Below are 13,930 nucleotides of genomic sequence, written 5' to 3'. Positions count from 1 at the left end.
TTGCTGTAGAGGATGGGACACTGAGCTGGGTATTATAGGGTCAGTAGAGCTTCCACAGCTGCTGCAGATGGGAAGGAGCACTCAGGGCGGTGCTGTGGCACCTTGAGGAGTGGGCATGAGTTTGGGTGGCTTAAGTACAGGGAACACAGTACTGAGGCATCGAGTGATGAGGCTTGAAGGGTTTTTGGGACCAGACTATAAAAAGTTTTTCTTGCAGTTTTAAGGAAATTAAATCTATCCCATTGGCACTGTGGCTACGGTAGAATTAGAAACAGAGTAAAGGTATACTCAGATTAGAATTTGTAAAAGATAGTGGAAAGTGGCATGGCAGAGAGAGAACACCAGTTAAGAACACTATGATGATAGGTTCAGAAACAAAATGATGAGGGCCTCAGTGAAGTCAGTGGCATCAGAGAGAAATGGGAGAGAGTTGTCTGCAGCTGCCAATTGATATCACCATTCAGGGGCTCAGAGTGACACTGGTGATAGCAGCCATCAAGCACCATGGCTGCTGAGGAGCCTACGAATTATCAGAAAGGAATACGGAGAGCTTGGTATCACAATGATTCACCTAGATGTGTGAGGTGTATCATGGTCAAAGGGCCACAGAGAATGTGTGGCGGAACATTTACTGCTTCTTGACTACGTGCTCATCCACATTTCCCAGCCCCCTTGCAGTTAGGTGGGACCACGTGACAAGTTCTGGCCAAGGGGCTATAAGCCGAAGTGATCTATGCTAGTTCTAGATTAAATCAATTAATAGCTGGCTCTTCCCTGGCCACAGTGTCCTGGAAGGCATGTCTTCTAGATGTGGAAGTCCTCTGGATTCATGAGTCAACACTTGAAAGGAAACTGCCCTGGGGAGTTTCCAGATGCATAGTGAACTTTGCATGACCAAGGAATAAGTTTTTATTGTTAAGCCACAGGGATTTGAGGACTCTTTGTTATCACAGTATAATTTAGCCTATCTTGACAAAAACACTCCCCTCCTCTCTAAGGCTAGTGAGGCCTGAGGGAGCTAAGATGAGGCCAGTATCTATGCCTGCAGGTTATTTGAGCTCCTTTACCACAACTGATGCTTATCAGAAAGCTTTGGGAGGAGCCACATAACAAAGGTATGCATATCTGCCTCCAAACACTTTGGCTCTCCTTGGCTGGAGAATATGACAGTTTCCTCAAACAGGCAGGCCTTTGGGAGAAAAAAAGGATTATATGGTGAAAGGCCAGAGTACTTCATGCTGCCAGAGAGATTGACAGCAATTCTTAGTACTCCTAAAGTATGTGTCATCCTGAGAAAGCATAAATGTATTACAGGCCTCCAGGAGCAGTATGAAAGCTTCTCCAGTCATCAATAGTATATGCCTCTTGTCAAGCCTGAGGCAGAGAGGGAGGCTGAGGTGGGAAAAGGATTCAGAAGCAAGTGCTGGGGGAATGGCTAAAGGACCTGGGGGATGTTGGGCCTGGAGGAAAGAGAACTTGGTGGAGGGGTTACATGAGTTGGTCTTTAGAAATTCAAAGGCTGTTATTTGAAAGAGAGGGTAGATTTGTTCCTGGTAGCCCTGCAGTGTAGAGTTAGACCAATGGGTGAATGTTACATGGAGATAGATAGATTCTAGCTCAACAGACAGAGTGTTGGAAGATGGATTACCTCAGTGGGTGGTGAGTTCTCCATCACTGAAAGTGCTTAATCAAAGGCTGGAAAACAACTTGGTAGAGAGTTTGCTGTGGTAATGGGGAGTGTAAACTAGGAGACAGTCTGGGTTTAAATACCTGTTCTACTTTCATTTCTTTCATCCCAGGCTGTGGGATCTTGGGCAAGTCGATGACCTTTCTGAACTGGTTTCTTTGTTTGTGAATAGTAATATTTTACCTCTTAGGATTTTGGCAGATATATGATGTGAAATATATTTATAGGCTGCTTTTGAGATATATTGATAATAATAACATCATCATCGACCACTACAATGATAGGACCTCACATTTATTGGACACTTATCCTGTGCTAGGCACCATGCTTTGCATACATCATCTCATTTGACACTTGTAATCACCATGTGAGACAGGTACTATTATTATCTCCATTTTATGTGAGGATTTGAATGACTTACTCAAGGTCACTAGTTCCAAAGTTGGGACTCTAATCCAGATCTACCTGGCTCTGGAGTCTAAACTTTTGATTATTAAGCTTGTCATAGTTCTTCAAGATCAAAATAGAAGATGTGCGGCTGCTGTGACTATTGCAAAAGACCAAGGTTTTATTTAAGGAGGCATATCATCATTGAATGGACAACTAGTTTTGATGAAATTAAGTTTTCTTCTAATATCTTCTTTTATCATTGTAGGCATGCTATTCAATTGTGTTTTATGGCTGATATTTTACAATGATGTGTTCCAATTTTTTATTACTGCATAATAAACTAAAGCAAAGCAGTGATTTAAAATGAAAATAATTATTTTTAGTTCTGGAGGTTGGCTGGGCTCAGCTAGGCGATTCTCGTTAGGGTATCTCATGCAGTTGCAGTCAGATGATGACTGGGGCTGAAGTCATCTCAAGGGCTTCCTCATTACACGTCTGTATGTATGGTAGCTGTTTCTGTTGGCTGGAACACCCACAGGCTCTCTCTCTGTGTAGCCTGGACTTCCCCGTAGCACGGTGGTGACTCAGTTTCAAGAGTGAACATCCCAAGAGAGCCAGGTGTTTTTAACTCGGTCTTAGAAGTCACAAAGTATCACTTCCTCCATGGTTACAAGCCTTCCTAGATTCAAAAGGAGGGGGCACAGACCCACACCTGCTAAAAGAAGGAGCACCCAAATCACATTGTAAGAAGGAATATCTTCACATTGAGGCAATATTTAGAAACTAAATTCTGCACAAACTGATAGAAGGCATCAGTTCAAGATACCACCTTGGGAGAATGGTACAAAGCTAGAAGGAAAGGCTGAGAATTTCTACACCATTTCCATTTTGTGGTCATTTCATTTAAAAAAAACCCCATCTCAGTAGTATTTTCTATAATTTTGTTAACTTGAACATTGACCAACTCCTCCTATGATTTTTTCAACTTAAATATTAGCTTTCAACCAAGACAATGTCTAATAGCTACCCTTCATGGGCTGTATTCTGTTAACATATTTATATGTAAAAATGATCATCTCACAGCTTACAAATTAAACATTTACAGTTACATTTTTTTCTGCCCAAAGATTTCTCTAGAAAGTGTTCAAAGGACATTTGATGACTAATTAAATAAGTCTCTTCATTCTTTTATTACTAAAAAATGGATGGAATGGAGGATGATATTAGTCATGATATAACTGGTAGAAAAGAGGAATTTGTAAAAAGACTAAGAGATTGTGGCAGATTCTCCAGTTTAGGAAATTGTCCTTAGCAGTTTCTCCCTCGAATGGTCCTATAAGAAGCTGAAGAGGCCTGGATTATCCTTGACTAAAGCATATTCTAAGGAAATGCAATTAGAGACTAAAGATTAAGCATCACCTTTAGGTCTTTTAGTCCATGCTCTTGATGGAAAGAATTCTGTCAAGGGAACCTAGGCAAGGAGTTGGGGAATCATGTCATCTGCCGTTGCATTTTGATGACTGAACTTTAAGTGCCTGCCAGGCTATGTGTGGCAGAGAGATAGACAGAAATAAAAATATAACTGCAATAGTGAGATACCATCTTGGCTCTTCGAGACATTCTTGGTGGCCTCCCGAGGCGCCACCTTGCCTGATTCTGACATTGCACACGCTCCTTCTTCTGGGGCTGCATTGACTCAATGGCATTTGGGCTCTTACTGGCTTCCTCTTCTTGCCTCTCTACTCTCACTAAATCCATGTGGTGAGTGCCTCATAAGCACTTTGCTCTGCAAAGTAACGCCTTTCAGAATTTATGTCAGTGAATGGGACACTGAGGAAGAATTGATTAACTGTATTGAGGACTGAAGTGGGACTAGGAATTTATAGATGAAAACCAAGGCAAATGAAAGGGCAGGTAGAAGTGATCACAGGCTGTATGGAATGTCACTGTGTCCACTCAGAAAACGACTGTCTTAAAGAATATACATGTATATATAAAGCAGATGCACTTTTGTAAAGTAACATGGATATGAACCACTCACTCTCCCAGCAGTGAGACCTAAGCAGGAAGAGGGAAAGAGAAATGAAGACTCATAGAAACAAGTGCTTTATAAGAATAATTATTTTAGATTTTTAGAACCCTACTCTAGAGAAATTAGAATTTAAAAACATATATTTATGTATGTTTCCATGTACATATATACAACTTGAGAATACACACACACATACATACACACACATAGAAATAACAAAGGCAGGTTTTTTTGTGTGGGGGAGGGGAGAGTATTATTTGTATTTCCTTACATAAAGATTATTTACTTTACCATAGAATCCCTGAGGCTGACCAGCCCTTCTCTCTCCATCCCTCCATTCTCCCTGCCCTTCATTTCTCCTTCCCTTCCTTCTTCTCTTCCTAATTAATCTTACAGAAATTTTCAAACATATACAAAAGTAGAGACAGGAGTATAATGAACCTTGATAGTTTCTTCAAATACCTCTTCTTTGAAACATTTACAATACGGTTAAGTTTACAAAAAAAAAAAAAAAATTGCCTGGGAGGTTTAGAAAGACTCCTCTTTGTGTAAAATGAAGAATAAATATATTTTATAAAATTATTTTCAGGTGATGTGTACACATGATAAAACTATAGAGATCCTCTTCTGAGAATCTAAATCTAAGGAGAAACACTGAAAATATTTGTTTGGGCCAATTCTTTTGGCCATTTTTTTTTTTTTTTTTATAATGCATGACATATCATTTCAGTGAAATAATCAAGTCGATAGATTTTGTTTCTCTCAAAATTGACCAATAATTTCACAGAATCAAATATTTAAAGCATGATTTAGATAGTACTTTTATCCCAGTGTTATATGGCCCAGTGAGTGGATGAAAGACATATTTGGAGCTGGAGAGAGTATGTTATGACTGGGCTTACAAACCCAGTGGGAGTGAGGTGTTGAGCAGGAGAACCTGGCCTTTCGGCCTCCACCTGTGAGGGATCCCAAAGGCAGAACTAAATTACTGGAGTTGGCAGATGATGGCAAAAGGAGAACTTGATTTGTAGTTAAGGATTTGAGTGTTAAAAGAGAAGTGTTGGTCCGAGGAGCACCTGGGAGCTGAGTTGCTGAGAAGGTGAGAAGCATATCAAGAAGGAGGAGAAGAGATGGTTTAAGATGAAGTCTGCAAACCAGGAGACGGTGTCAGAAATCTGTTCTTAGGCTATGACCACTGCAAATGCTGAATCACAGTGAAACAGTGGTGGGTGTCACCTGCATGGAACCACCTTTGGGTATTGCACAGAGAACATGGTTCTCACACTGTTGTATATTAGAGTCCCTGGGGAGCTATTACAAATCCCCATGTCTAGCCTATAATTCAAACAGATCAGAATCTCTCTAGGTGGGAACCAAGCAACAGAATTTAAAAAAATTCCTTAGGTGCCTCCAATATGCAGCCAAGTAAAAACCAGCTGCGTAGAGTATGAGACAGGGCAGGAAAGTACCTGGGTTCTGTCCTGCCACTAACATAAATTATATGATCTTGGACTAATCACTTAACATCTCTGGGCTTCCATTGTTCATCTAGATCTTGAAGGAGTTGGACTAAATGATCGATCTCATTGGCGGTTTAAAAAATGATCCCCAAATTTTTAAAAAGGTATAGTCTATGTTCTCTCTCATTGAATATGGACTTTGTGATTTCCTGACCAATAAAATATGGTAGAAGTGATGCAATTTCTGGGTCTTTATCTTAGGGCACTGATAGTTCCCACTTTCTGCCTCTTGGGATATTTGCTTTTGGAACCCAGCCATCATGCTGGCAGGAAGCCTAGGTCACATGGAGAGGCCATATGTAGGTGTTCCAGCAGACAGACCTATCTGAGTCCTTGTGGATCTTTAGCATCAACTGTCAGATGTGTGTGTGTGATGATATCAATCCCCAGCTGTTGAGTCAATCCCAGCTTTGAATCTTTTTAGCTGATGCCCTGGATAGACTTTGTGGGCAGAGACAGGCTGTCCCTACTGTGTCCTGTCCAAATTCCTGACTCATGCTGTCCACAAGCATAATAAAATGGGTATCTTACTTTATGAAGTTTTGGGGTGCTTTGTTATACAGCAATGATAACTAGAACAATCTCTCAGCTTTACCACTTAAGGAACATTAAAGAATGATAGTATAGCAAAGTGTTTAAGGGGTGGACCCTGGAGACAGATTGTCTAGGTTCAGATTCTGGCTCCACCTTTTTTTAGCAGTGTGAATTGGGGTAATTACTCTTTCTGTGTCTCTATTTCATCAGATGAAATGAAATACTAATAATACCAACCTCATGGGGTTGTCAAGAGGATTGAATAACAATATGTTTAAAGAGTAAGTCCCATGCAAGTGTTTGTAGTGATTATAATAATGATAGTGATAAAGAACATGGCTTAGCCTTCTGTTATCTGTAGTTTGTGAGATGCTGGAGTGGGTTTGGTGGGAGCTGTTGCATTAACTGGACATGACCTGCATTTGCCCAGTGTTTATTCCATGTTGCTAAGTACATCCAAGGATCCACATTGTTCTTAGCTATTCAGCAGGTGTTCAAAGGCACCTTGGAATTGTATATCATGTCTCTGGACCTGTCACTGTCACATTGCTCAGAAATTGGATTCTGCAGAGTGGAAACATGTGGCTTGTTGGCAAGGCAACTGGTTCAGAGCAGGGACATTTCCAGGCTAAGTGAGCTCGCCTTTGTCAATTGGGTTACAGCCCTCATAAAAACCTGTTTGTTCGTGTTATTTTCCGGGTGCTCAGAGATATCAGGTTACCTTGAGCGCTGAGGGGAGAGTGCTGTCCATGCATGGGTGACTCCAGCTGCGCTCGTTTCTCTGTATGTCCTGGCCACTAAACCAAGCTCAGACCTCCTAAATGCAGGCCTGGTGATGCTGGGTAACCTCCCTCCTTCTATGCTGGAGCGGGAAGGGCCCGCAGCCCTGAGTGCTTCTGACTGTTCTATTTTTGCCTCCAGGTAGATGGAGAGATTCGGGAGAAGGTTTGCAACCTCTGTGTTCCTGCACACGATGTCATCAATTTCCATTTAAAAACCAGAAGGGTAGCCTTCTAAAATATCGAATTTTGGGTGTGACAAATAGAAATTTATGGCACAAGGGTTAACTGCTGAACTGTTAAAATCTGTCAGCAATGCCATTATGAGTGAAATGAAAGGATATGAAAGTTGAAAAATTCAGATGCTCAGGATGGCATCTTGGGATTTTGTGGCTGACGGCAAAATCTTGGTTTAAATGCTGGCTCTGTCATTTGCGGCCCCTTGATCTAGGAAAAGTTAACCTTTTGAAGCCTTCATTTATGTAGAAAGAAAATGACAATGACAGCATATCAGAGCACTGTTGCGAGGACTGAGTCTATACAAAACCCAAAAGCTTGACAGATCCAGCTATATAGTCCGGGTTGAGGTACCTTCGTAAAGAATCCTTACACTTGGTTGTCAAGACCAGATAATATTCCTCCTTCCTTCCTTCCTTCCTTCCTTCCTTCCTTCCTTCCTTCCTTCCTTCATTCATTCATTTATTCAACAAATATTTATTGAGCACCTACTATGTGTCAGGTACTGTATCAGTTGCTGGGGATATAATTAATGAATAAAATAATAAAAGATTCCTATCTTCTAGAGCTTAATTCTAGTGGGTAAAAATACAGATAAATAAGTAAAATGTGGTATATTAGACAGTAATGATTTCTATACAGGAAAGTAAAGCAGGGAAGGGCGTTGGGGACTTACAGGGTGGGGAAGTGTTTCAGTTTTAAATACCACATCAGGGAAGGCCCCACTGAGAGGATGACATTTGAGTAAAGACTTGAAAGAGGTGAGGAGGTGAGCCATGAAGTTATCTGGGGGAAAAGCTTTCCAGGCAAAGCAGACAGGATGTTTAAATGCCCCAGGAGTGCACCTGGTGTGTCTGAGAAATAGCAAGAGGCCTGGTAGCTAGAGTGTGGTGAAGGGGAGAGAATGGGAATGAAGGCATGCCAGTTTCAGGGCCAGATCGTGTAGGGCCTCATAGGTCGTTCTAAGAAATTTGGCTTTTTCTCTGAATGAGATGGGAAGCCCATGGAAGGTTTGGAGCAGAGGAGGGATATGACCCCCATTTAGTTTTTAAAAATATAATTAAAAAAATTGAAAGCAGCTTTATTGAGATAAAAGTGACATATAGTAAACACTTTACAGTTAAAGTGTGCAATTTGATACCTAAAAAGTTTTAAATTATGATAAAATATACATAACATAAAATTTACTGTTTTAACCATTTTTAAGTGTGTGGTTTATTAGTGTGAAGACCATTCACATCGTTGCGTGACCAATATCATCTTGTAAAACTAAAACTTCATCCCCACTAAACAACTCCCCACTTTCCTCTCCCCCAGGCTCTGGCAACCACAGTTTTACGTCCTGACTATGAATTTGACTACTTTAGGTATCTCATATAGGTGGAATCATACAGCTTTTGTCTTTTTGTGACTGGCTTATTTAACCTAGCATAATGCCTCAGGGTTCATTCATGCTGTAGTATATGTCAGAATTTTCATCCCGTTTAGATGAATAATATTCCATTGTGCACACTACATTTTGTGAATCCTTTTATCTGTCAGTGAACATTTGGGTTGCTTTTATGTTTTAGCTATTACGAATAATGCTACTATGAACATGGGTGTACAAATATCTCCTGGAGACCCTACTTTTAATCTTTGGAGTATATACCCAGAAGTGAAATTGCTGGATCATATGGTAATTCTATTTTAAACTGTTTTTAAGGAAGCATATTGTTTCCCATTGTGGCTGTACCATTTTACAATCCCATCAACAGTGCACAAGGGTTCCAGTTTCTCCACATCCTTGCCAACACTTGCTATTTTCTGCTTTTGTTTTGTTTTTTTTGATAGCAGCTATTTATAATGGGTGTGAGGTGATATCTCATTGTGGTTTTGATTTGTATTTAGTGATTAGTGATGTTGAGCATCTTTTCATGTGTTTGTTGGCTATTTGTAGACCTTCTTTAGAAAAATGTCTGTTCAAGTCCTTTGCCCATTTTTAATCTTTTTTTTTTTTTGAGATGAGTTGTAGGAGTTCTTTATATATTCTGGATAGTAACCCCTTATCAGATATATGATTAACAGATATCTCCTTTGATTCTGTAGGTTGCCTTTTCAAACTTTGATTGTATCCTTTGATGCACAGATTTTCTTTTTTTACTTTTGATGTTATCTCATTTACATATTTTTACTTTTGTTGCCTGTGGCAATTTGATAAAGTTTGATGTATTTATGTGTTTGTCTGTCTCCCTATATATTTGTCCATCGATGAAGCCATCACCACAGTCAAGATAGGAAACACATCCAGCACTCCCCAAAATTTCTTTATGCCTCTTCGTCATCTCTTCTTTCTGCTCCTCGCTTCCCTGTTCCCTGTCACTTGTCCCCGTGTAGCCACTGATCTACTTTCTGTCATTATAGATTAGTTTTTTTCTAATATTTTATATAAATGGAATCATACAGTATGTATTCTTCTTTTGTCTGATCTCTTTCCCACAGCATAATTATTTTGAGATTCATCTATGTTGTAGCAATAGTTCATTCTTTTTTATTGCTGGGTAGTATTCCATTGTGTGAGTATACCACAATGTGCTTATCCAATTTTCTAGATGTTTACATTGTTTCTAGTTTTTGGCTATTAAGAATGAAGCTTCTATGAACATTCCTGTACAAGTCTTCATATAGACATATGCTGTCCATTCTCTGGGATAAATATCTAGGAGTGTAATGGTAATACCATATGATAGGTGTAGGTTTAACGTTTTAAGAAATTGCCAAACATTTTCCCAATGTGGTTGTACCATTTAACATTTGTACTAACAGTCTGAGAGATCCAGTTATTCCACATCCTTGCCAACATAAGGTATGATCAGTTATTTTAATTTTAGTATTTGTATTAGCTAGATAATAGTATCTTATTGTGGTTTTAATTTGCATTTCCCTAATGACTATTCATGTTGAGCATCTTTTCGTGTTCTTATTTTCCATCCACATATTGTTTTGGTGAAGTGTCTGTTCAAACCATTTGCTCAGTTTTTAAGTTGAGTTGTTTATTTTCTTATTTTTGAATTTTAAGAGAGTTCTTTATATATTCTGTTGTTGTTGTTGTTATTATTATTATTACAATGTCTTCTGATGGGTAGATTTTTAATTTTGGTGAAATCCAACTTATTAGTTCTTTCATGGACTTACTCTTTTACAGTTTCATCTCACTTTGGTTTTCGGCGGATCTCGCTGGCTGCTGTGCTAACAACAGAATGAATGGTAGGTAAAGGTGGCTGTATGGAGACCAGTTAAAAGGCTATATAATGAGAAGACAGGTAAGAAATGATGATGGTTTGGACTGGGGTGATGATAGTGGAGGTGATGAGGGGAGGAGGAATGTGGGTGTATCTTGAAGATAGAGCTCATGGGATTTTCTGGTGGACCGAATGTGAGATGTGAGGGAGTCCAGCTGAGCTTTTGGAAGCGTGGTGTTGCTGTTGTTTGAGCTGGGAGGGCTATCAACAGTGAAAGGTGAAGGCAAAAACCTGGAGCTTGGTGTTTGATACATAAATTTGAGAGGCCTGTTTGACATCCCAAGTAGGGTAGTATTTGGACACATGAGTCTGAGTTCAGTGGGATTCAGCCTCTGGACATGCTAGGTTCTGTGTCATCTCCTGATAATTCTCTCCCGAATTTGTATCTGTTGCTGAACTTGTCATTTCTTTTATTGCAGCTCATAGGCTAATCGCATAAGTTGTGACTCATGTAGGCAGGCAGTTGTTCATGATCCAAGTCTGTGACAATCCAGGAGCTGAGAGTGAAGTAACTTCCCATCCATGCCCCTGCAGTGGATAGAGATTTTCAGGCCTGGCTGAATTTCGAGAGGAAAAGTAGAGAGATGCCTGTAGTTCTTTCCCTCATTACTCTGAAGCCTGTCTCTCGTAGTTGGAATTGTTCCCTATTTGTAGATTTAAAGCCTGGGGCTAAGTCTTTCCTGCCCATTGATGGTGGATTCTGGTCAGGTGACTGAAGGGAGCCGGAACCACACTCTCCTTGGTTCTGTAGATGTCCATGCTCACCGCAGAGCAGCTCCCCTGGGATATTGCTTTTCATCAGGAGAAAACTTGGATCCATTTCCCAACTATCTGGAGATTTGCTTGATATGCTTCTGAGCCTCAGTTTTGAGAAGAGAAAGAATTCATCTTTAATGAAGACTAAATCACTAGCACTCGTATATTATTATTGAGGCCAATAAATGCTTCCTTGGTCCCTTGGGCAAGTGAAACAGCGCCATCCGCTGGCTGGTTCGACACGGCACCCAGCATCTCCAGGGGGCGTATGTGCTGAGTTTATAATTTCAAGTGTCATAGATGCAGTGATCCCAAGTTTATTAATAAGCTCCCCAAAGGATGCTAATTCATTTTAAGAGATTTTATTTTGTATATTCTAATTTTGTTTCCCTCCAGATTTCTATGTGTACTAGAAACAAAACAATTCTAAAAAGAAGTGATTCATATTCTTGCCTTGTTCACACAGCAGCCATTTTCATTATTCCTTTCTCTTTCTTGTCCTTGTCTACTTGCAGACATGTTTACATTGCTGTAATCCATATTATGGATGAGGAAACTGTGGCTCAGAATGGATATTTGTAACCACCCCTTTAACATCGCGAGAGCGTGGGATTTTGCAGCAGGTGTTCAAGAGCCACTGATTATGTGATTTTGTGCGAATCACTTAATTTTCTGAATCTTAGTAATTCCTACCTATCTTCTGGGAATGTTGAGGACTAAAAGAAATGAAGTATATGAGGATGCTCGATAAACTATAATTTTAATTATAATTATAAATAATAATTTATAATCCTTCCTTAATAATTCCCCTGTTATTGGATTTAGATTGTCTTTTATATATTTAGTTAAGTTGTTAGAATGACAGTGCAATGAACCTGTCGTGTAGTTTTATTTTTTATTATTTATAAATTCATTAGAATAAAGGGTTATTGTGGAATTTTAAGATGGTTTCTGCTATATATTGCCAAGAGATGATACCTGTTTATAGTATATGAGTGGACTAGTTTTATCAGTGTTGTGATACTGGATAATTTCTAAAATTCCTCTAATATAATGGGTGCAAGATGCTCCTACATTATTGAGTGAGCATTTCTTTTACTACAAGCAGAGTTGAACATTTTCCCACATGCTTTTTTACTAATAGTATCCCTGTTTTCATGAATTATCTTCTTAAGTTCTTTGCCAGTTTAGGAATTAGGGACTTAATTTTTTTTTTGATATCAACTTATATAAACTCTTTACATAACTTAGAAATGAACCCTTTTTACATTTGCTGTGAATGCTTCCTCTAGATGACATCTTCCCTTTAATACTGGTTTTGTCAAATGGTTATTTACTTCTATAATGTACAAACTGTCCATTCTTTGCAATTTCTTTCAACTTCTAAAATTATCCTTGTGCTCACTTCAGTAGCACATATATTAAAATTGGAACGATATAGAGAAAATTAGCCTGGCCCCTCTGTAAGGATGATACATACATTTGTTCCATATTTTTTATGGTATAAGAATTCTATCTCAGTAAAGCTGTTACTGAAAAAAAAAATGTATCTTTCTTCTAAAGATCTGAAGCAGTACAGTAAAACAAGTTCCTATTTAAGAAGAAAGAATTTTATTTAAGCTTTTCTTGTTCATATTCATTTGTGATATATGCCCATAATTTTCTTTTTGTGTGTTTTATCTTCATCAGGCTTTAGGAAGATGATCGTGTTTGCTTAATGGACACAAAGGTACCCTTATCTCTTTTTGCACTCTACTTGTTTTATAAAACATCAAAACCATCTGTTTCTTAAAAGTGTGAAAATTGTTCTGGTGTAAACATTGGGACCAGCTGCATTTTTTAGGTAGTTATCAGAAATTTCCTCAGTTTCTTCCTTGGTCATTATTCTGTTTAGATTTATACTTCTTGAGTTATTTTTAGTAAACTATATCTTTCTAGAAATTATTAATTTCATTGAATATTTCAGTTTATTAGCCTACAACTATACATTACATTCTCTTTGGATTTGGGGAAAGAAATTTATTTTCTGTATTTTGTCCTATCTCCATTTCATTTTTAATTAAAAGTGTTCCCTTAATTATATTTGTCAGAGGTTTATTTTAGTAGTCTTATAAAAAAGCATTTGAACTAATTTATCATTCTACTGCTTTATAATTTTATAATTTATTTCGGCTTTTATCTTTATTTACTGCCTCTTTTAAAATGACTTTCCCCTCAACTTTTAAATAGAAGGCTTTGTTAATACCAACTTGGATAATCCCAGCCTGAATTGGATTCTGAAACCAGACAGAAGTTGTGGAGAGAGAAACTGATGTGTTATCATTATATGTCATTTATCAGTCGGGGACCAACCAGGACCACAGCACCTGCGTCAGCCAGTGTTAATAGCATTCATACAGGAACTAGTTGTGAGGTACTGGAAGAGCTGAAAAGCCAAATGGGCTGGTGAGTCAACGCACAGATGTGCAGCAGCAGCAAGCTGATCCTCCCCACTCACACAGCTGTAGGGAGAAGAAGGGGAATGTTCCCAGACCCCAGGAGCTGGGTACCTGGTGGGAACCAGAAGCACAGGTCTAATGAGAAGCCACAGAAGGCAGAGATGGGCTGGGGGGTGGAGAAGGATAGAGGGGAGGAATAATTTGGTTTTTACTACCCTCCTCCCCATAGTATCCTGCCAGTGCCTCTCTTTGGCAGAAATCAACCAGAAGCTTGCT

At 39.0% G+C, this 13,930-nt stretch overlaps 1 pseudogene; it reads left to right on the top strand.

Moving 5' to 3' along the window:
• Window positions 1–12,613: 12,613 nt before the first annotated feature.
• LOC111744175 lies at window positions 12,614–12,713 on the top strand (annotated as a pseudogene).
• The last annotated feature ends 1,217 nt before the right edge of the window (window positions 12,714–13,930 follow it).

Source organism: Pteropus vampyrus, unplaced genomic scaffold (genome assembly GCF_000151845.1).
Source record: "Pteropus vampyrus isolate Shadow unplaced genomic scaffold, Pvam_2.0 Scaffold128, whole genome shotgun sequence".
Taxonomy (NCBI): domain Eukaryota; kingdom Metazoa; phylum Chordata; class Mammalia; order Chiroptera; family Pteropodidae; genus Pteropus; species Pteropus vampyrus.
This window is presented reverse-complemented; position numbering and strand designations above follow the sequence as displayed.